A 7,867-nucleotide genomic window follows, 5' to 3' on the forward strand; every position below is an offset into this window, starting at 1 on the left:
GGCAGCAGCAGTGAATGAATGATAGTGCTAATTCCGATTCCCAGTAACTAGAAACAGCGTGAGTGGGGGGCGCTGTGGTGCCACCAGGTGCAAGCAGAGGAGCAGGCTGCAGTGTGTCCAGGTCAAAAATGCGCTTGGGACAAAGGCTGTTTCTCCCTAGTACACTGGAAGACATTGATCCTTGAATGGAAGGAGGCAGGGAGAGGAATTAGATCCTGTTTTTACATGGTTAATGGTCCCCAAGAAGCTGAAGTTTATAATATCCTCACCTCTCTGAGCCCATCTCTTATTATAGTCTCTTTGCTCCCAGCTCCAGCCACATTGGGCTCCCCATTCTCACTCAAACATGCCTGGGAAGCACCCACCCTGAGCCTTTGCACTTGTGCCCTCCATCTGGGATGCTCTTACACGAAGTATGTACATGGCTCAATCTCTCACTTCCTTCAAGTCTTTGCTCAAATATCGCCTTTCTCAATGAGGCTTTCCATGACCAATGTGTTTAAAATACAACACTCCTGATCTTCCTGCCCTGCTTTATGTTCTTCCTTGCACTTACCACCTTCTAAAGCTTATCACCTTCCTTGCTTGCCTGTCCCTCCCCTCTGGAGTAGAGGCTGCATTAGGGCAGGCAGTTTTGTCTACTTGCCCACTTCTGCATCCCCAGTGCCCAGAGCAGAGCCTACTACATGGTAGACTTCAGCAAATATTTATTGGGTGCATGAATGAAGATAACAGCGTCTGGGTTATGCAAAGTGCTTTGAATAACCTCTCTAACTGAATGTAAGCTTATGAATATGTTATATAGCAACTGAAAAGCATAATTGGGTAAATAAGGTGGGGACAGGTTTGCATTGAGTGACTGACCATTCACAGTCTCATTTGGCTTAGATGGTGTTTATCAAGCAGTAGGTGGCTGGTTTTAAAATGGTGTTTTGTAGAAACCTAGGTGCTGTAGGGTGTCTCAATGTTTGTTCTTAATTTTGTTTTGAAATATATTTTTTAATATTTTTGAGAGTAAAACGCATGCTTGAATGCATTGTATATTAAATTTGAATATATTGGCAATTCCTGATGCACTATTACTGTCAGGTTAACTCACTTTAAAAAAAATACAGCTTGGGAATAAAGATCATTCTGCCATTTCTATGAATGTATTTGGATTTCTTCTAAGTGTGTCCATAAAATGTTATTTTAAGTTTCACTCGTGACACTTTATTTCTCACAAGGGATGTAAGCAGTTAATTTTGTGATTTGTTTGTTGGAAAAAATAATGATTTTCTACTGTTCTCTTTCAAGCTTCTGAAACAAGTTAATTGAAGATCATCTTGAGGGTGCAAGGTGAACTGAAAATACATTGTTGTTTTCACTATGTTTCTCTGAGTGTCTGGATTTTCTCTTTATTTTATTATTGTTTTTTATCTTATTTTAGATTCAGGGGTATGTGTGCAGGTTTGTTATATAGGCAAACTGTGTGGCACAGGGGTTTAGTGTAGAGATTATTTTGTCCCCCAGGTAATAAGCATAGTGCCCGATAGGTTTTTTTTCTGATCCTCTCCCTCCTCCCACCCTTCACCCACAAGTAGGCCTCAATGTCTGTTGTTTTCCTCTTTGTGCTCATGTGTTCTCATTGTTTAACTCCCAGCTATAAGTGAGAGCATGTGGTATTTGCTTTTCTGTTCCTGTGTTAATTTGCTTAGGATAATGGCCTCCAGCTCCATTCATGTTGTTGCAAAGGATCTGATCTCATTCTTTTTTATGGCTGCACAATATTCCATGATGTATATGTACCACATTTTCTTTATCCAGGCTACCCCTGATGGGCATTTAGGTTAATTCCATGTCTTTGCTATTGTAAATAGTGCTGTCATGAACATACGCATGCATGTGTCTTTATGGTAGAATGATTTATATTCCTTTGGGTATATACCCAGTAATGGAATTGCTAAGTCAAATGCTAATTCTGTTTAAGTTCTTTGAGGAATTGCCACACTGCTTTCCACAATGGCTGAACTAATTTACACTCCACCAGCAGTATAAAAGTATTCCCTTTTCTCCACAACCTCACCAACATCTGTTATTTTTTGACTTTTTAGTAATAGCCATTCTGACTGATGTGAGATGGTATCTCGTTGTTCTGATTTGCATTTCTCTAGTGATTAGCGATGCTGAGCTTTTTTTCATATGCTTGTCGGCTGCATGTATGTCTTCTTTTGAAAAATAGCTGTTCGTGTTCTTTGCCCACTTTTTAATAGGGGTTGTTTGGTCTTTGTTTGTAAAATTGTTTAAGTTCCAAATAGATTCTGGATATTAGACCTTTGTTTGATGCATACTTTGCAATTATTTTCTCCCATTCTATAGATTGTCCGTTGACTCTGTTGATAATTTCTTTTGCCAGCAGAAGCTCTTTAGTTTAATTAGGTCACATTTACCAATTTTCGTTTTTGTTGCTATTGTTTTTGGCATCTTTGTCATGAAATCATTGCCAGGTCCTATGTACAAAATGGTATTTCATAGGTTACTTTCCAGGGTTTTTATCGTTTTAGGTTTTACATTAAAGGCTTTAATCCATCTTGAGTTAATTTTTGTATATTGTATAAGGAAGGGGTCCAGTTTCAATCTTCCGCATAGTTATCCAGATGGTTTTCCTAGCACTATTTATTGACTAGAGAGTTCTTTCCCCATTGCTTGTTTATGTTGGCTTTGTTGAAGATCAGATGATTCTAGGTGTGCGGCATTATTTCTGGGCTCTGCATTCTGGTCCAATGGTCTATGTAGGATTTTCTCAATACTACATGACCAAAACAAAAGGCAAAGATAAGATGGGTGCCAAACTAATACGTAGCAGAAACTCTCCTCAATAGCCTTGTTTTCAATATTTCTTCAAAGTGGTAATTTGTTATACTTTTGTATTTGTTGTACTTTGGGTGGTCTTGCTTTATTTTTGTTTTTTGTTTTCCTGTGAAACTGATGCAGCTATGTAAATGAGCTTGTGTCACCATAAGGATATAATCTCATGTCTTCCTAAAGTCATGGCACCTGTAGATCCAAGTGTTGTTCTGTACCTGCTCCTCTGATCTACTTTCTGGGTTAACGTAAGTTTATTTATATCAAGAAGACTTTGAATGTGGAAAGCTAATTTTACACAGGGTGTGGGGAGGCAGTGAAGTTTTTTAATTGACAAGCTGTCAAATTCACTTTTTTCTATGAGTTTTTACATTTACATAGATTCTTGTAACCAAAACAGAGCAATTCCAACGTTCCAAAGAATCCCACCTCTTGCCCCTTTATTAAGACCCATCCCCATCACATACCCCTGGCAACCACTGATCTGTTTTCTGTTCCTATATTTTTGCCTTTTCCAGAATATCTTATAAATGTGATTATATGGTATGTAATCTTTTGAGACTGGGTTCTTTCACTTAGCATGATGCATTTGAGATTCATCCAAGTTGTTATGTGTATCAATAGTGCATAGCTTTTTATTGCTGAGTGGTATCTATTGTGTGTATACAGCACAGTTTATGTACTCACGTACTGAAGGGCAATTGGGTTGTTTCCAGTTTTTGGTAATCATGAGATATTGCTATAAACATTTGAGTACAGATTTTTATGTTAACATAAGTTTTTATTTCTCTAAATACAAAAAAAAGAAATGGTTGGGACATAGGTGAACATATGTTTTGCTTTTTAGGGAAGCGCTTATGTTTTCCAGAGTGGCTGTATAATTTTGCATTTCTACCAGGACCATCTGAGAGTTCCAGTTGCTCCACAATCTCATCAGCACTTAATATTGTCAGTGTTGTTTTAGTAATTTTAGCCATGTTAGTGTATACGCTGGTGTGTCATTGTGTTTTTATTTTTTACTTACCTAATGACTAAAGATGTTGAGCATCTTTTCACGTGGTTATTTATTATCAGTATACCTTTGGTGAAGTGTCTATTTAAACCCTTTGCCATTTAAAAAAATTGAGTCGTTTTCTTATTGTTGAGTTTTGAGGGTTAGATATGTGATTTACAAATATTTTCTCCTAGTCTGTGGCCGATGTTATGTTTTGTTGTTGTTTTGAGACAGGGTCTGGCTCTGTCACCCCAGCTGTAGTACAGTGGTGTGACCTCAGCTCACTGCAACCTCTGCCTCCTGGGTTCAAGCCATCCTCCTCCATCAGCCTCCCAAGTAGCTGGGACTACAGGTGCATGCCACCATGCCCAGCTAATTTTTGTATATTTTTGTAGAGATGGGGTTTCACCATGTTGCTCAGGCTGGTCTTCAACTCCTGAGCTCAAGTGATCTGCCCACCTCGGCTGCCCAAAGTGCTGGGATTACAAGCATGAGCCACCATGCCCAGCCAATGTTTTCATTTCCTTAACCATATTCTTCACAGAAAAAATTTTTAATTTTGCTGGAGTTTAATTTATCAATACTTTATTTTATGGATTGTACTTCTAGTGTCACATCTGGAACCCTTTGGCTAACCCAAGGTCAAGATATATTCGTATCCCTGCTTCTATGAGTTTTATAGTTTTACATTTTACCTTTAGGTCTTTTACCCATTTAAAGTTAATTTTTATATAAATTGCTTTTAATTCTTGACTTTTCAAAACGATTGGTTGTTTTAATTATATGACTTTCTTTTTGAATGAAAATGATATTATCAAACTAACACATGTTTCTTATACAAGATACAAAGATGAAAGCTAATATTCACTCTCAAACATCGCCATGCGGAAACGACTATCTCTAACTCTTGATGAACATCATTTCGGAAACCCCTCTGATATACACATTCATACATGCATGCAGATACAGCTAGGAAAAAAAGGTAAGTATGTGAAAGACAGGTAGGTAGCTTTTATTTTATTGGGAATATTGTCTTCTTAAGAAACACCCAGCTGGGTGCGGTGGCTCACTCCTGTAATCCCAGCACTTCGGGAGGCCGAGGTGGGCGGATCACGAGGTCAGGAGATCAAGACCATCCTGTCCAACATGGTGAAACCCTGTCTCTACTAAAATACAAAAAACTAGCTGGGCGTGGTGGTGCGGTGATTGCAGTGAGCTGAGATTGTGCCACTGCACTCCAGCTTGGCGACAGAGCGAGACTCCCTTTCAAAAAAAAAAAAAAGAAAAGGAAAAAAGAAAAAGAAACACCCATTATATATATTGGGTTTCCTTATCTACCAACTTCCTCATGATAATGTCTATTTTTAAAAACTTTTTATTCCATTTTGTCTTATGTGATTTCCTTAATTCTGACCGTAAGGACTCTGGCTGTATTTTCACTCATTTTTAAATGTTATTTGCTGTTTCTGATGTGAAGTGGATCTCTGTAATCTTCTCTCTCTCTCTCTTTTGCTTTTGCTTATTTTCTTGACTTTTGCCAGATTATTATTTCATTTTTTATAAGCTCTTCTCCATACCTTTGTGTCTGTTCTCTAAATTTTTCTTCAGAAAGAGAGATCATGTCATCTATAATTTAATGAAAGCTGTGGGAAATTATTTGTCTGAATCCTTCCATTGTTTGCGTGGGTAATTCCTCTTGAAATTTGTTCTTCATCTGTTTTTTATGTTCCTCTTCTTATGTTCTCCAGCCCTGACCCTTTGCTAAGGTCCTGTGTAATTTCCAGGGGATTGGTTCTCATCTTTAAATGGAGTGGGTTATTTGTTGAAGAAAAGTGTGGGGAGAGGAGATAGAAGAGTGAGTTAAGATAGTTCACAGCTTCAACTGAAGCCAGTAGTGGCAAACGGCCTCTCAGCAAATCTGTTATTTTACCTGCCCAGTGTGCCTGTCTTCCATTTGTCCTCAGTTTCAAGAGATTTATAAGGCTCATAGCAGGGATCCTAAAGTCACAGGTTCTCTGTATTATAATCTTATGACCCTCATTTAAGCCCCTTCTCCATAACCATTTCCCCTCCAGGTCAGAGTCCGGATAATAGTAATAATGGTGGTGCTGCTGCTTCTCCATCCCCTGCCCCCACAAAAAAGACTAGTTGATGAGTCAGCACCACTTATTGAACAACCAGTCTTTCAAATGTTGATTCAAAATGCTACCCTTATAGTAAATTCACATCTATGTTTTGATTTCTCTCTGGACTCTCCATTCTGTGCCAATTATCAGTCTACCATGTCAGTAGTGTACTGTTTTATTTACTATAGCTTAATAATATGTTTCGTTATCAGGTGGAGCTAACTCATTATCATTCCTCTTATCTAGAATTTTACTGCCTATACGTACAAATATCTTTTCCAGATTAACATTATAATCACTTTCTAAGCCATTGGTAGGATTGGTATCACAATTAATGTATACATCTATTTATTGATAATTACCATCTTTATAAAATTAAGTTTATTTTGTTTATAGCCAAACATTAGTTGTATCTTCATTTATTTTAGTCTTTTCACTCCTCAGTAGAGGTTTATAGGTTCTAAACACTTTTTCTCAAATGCATTTCTGGGCATTTCTGCTTTTACCACTACTGTAAATGTGAACTTTTTTCCTATACTATTTTTAACTGATTTTTTATATAGGAAAAATCTGTTTTTATATTTCAGTTTTCTAATTGTCATTTACCATTTGTTGTTTCTGTTAAATTGTTTGGATTTTTTCATATCAATTACAAATAATTGTAATTTTACCTCCTCTTCCCAATTTCACATCTTGTATTTATTTCTTCTGGCTGTTTATATTGGTCAATAACTGCGCAACATTGTTAAATAATATTGGTGTTACAGTATACCCTGATTTTATTCCTGATGTTGATAGAAATGATTCTGAAGTTTTAACATTAAGCATAATGCTGACTTTTAGTCTGAGGACATCTAAGTGTATTAACATGGTAATTAGATTAACATTTTCCTAATTTTAAATCACTCTTGCATTTCTGGTATGAATTTTACTTGGTATTGCCGAAAATATGCTACTACGTTCTACTTGCTAATATTTTATTTAAGATTCTTGCTTTCCTATTCAAAAGTGAAATTAGACCGGGTGCGGTTGTTCATGCCTGTAATCTCAGCACTTTGGGAGGCCAAGGTGGTGGATCGCTTAAGGCCAGGTGTTCAAGACCAGCCTGGGCAACATGGTGAAACCCCATCTTTACCAAAAATACAAAAATTAGCCAGTCTCCTAACCCGGTCTCAAAATAAATAAATAAATATATAAAAAATTTATTTTAAAAAATGAAATTAATCTGTAGTAGTTTTCATGTCTTGTCAAGTTTTACGATCAATGTTCATGTATCTGCATGTATATATTTACTATATATACATATATAAATGTATCCATTAAAATTTATATGATATACATCTTGATTTTTTCATGTAACATGTTTTAAAGATACTCTTATGACAGTGTATGTTTTTAAGCATGGATAGATCATACTTTTTATTTATGTATTTTTTTCTTCTACTTTTATTTTACGTTCCAGGGTACGTGTACAGGATGTGCAGGTTTGTTACATAGGTAAATATGTGCCATGGTGGTTTGCTGCACAGATCAACCCATCACCTAGGTATTAAGTCCAGCATCCATTAGCTATTCTTCCTGATGCTCTGCCCCTCACCCCCACCGTCCCCCGACAAGCCCCAGTGTGTGTTGTTCCCTGCGATGTGTCCATGTGTTCTCATCAACATTTGTTTAACTTGTTTTGTTACAAAGACTCCTGAGATTTTCTTTCCTTTTTATGCACTGGACTAGTTCAACTTCAGAATTATTTGTTCCTCAGAGGTCTGGAAGAGGTTACATGATAAACTATTTGTATATGTGTGCATATGCATGTATATATAAGTACTATTTCTTTTACAACTTTCTCAATATCTTCCAAGATTATTAACATGTCTTTAGTCAATTTTGATAACATTTTTCTAGA

Source organism: Gorilla gorilla, chromosome 9, assembly GCF_029281585.2.
Source record: "Gorilla gorilla gorilla isolate KB3781 chromosome 9, NHGRI_mGorGor1-v2.1_pri, whole genome shotgun sequence".
NCBI classification, from domain to species: Eukaryota; Metazoa; Chordata; class Mammalia; order Primates; family Hominidae; genus Gorilla; species Gorilla gorilla.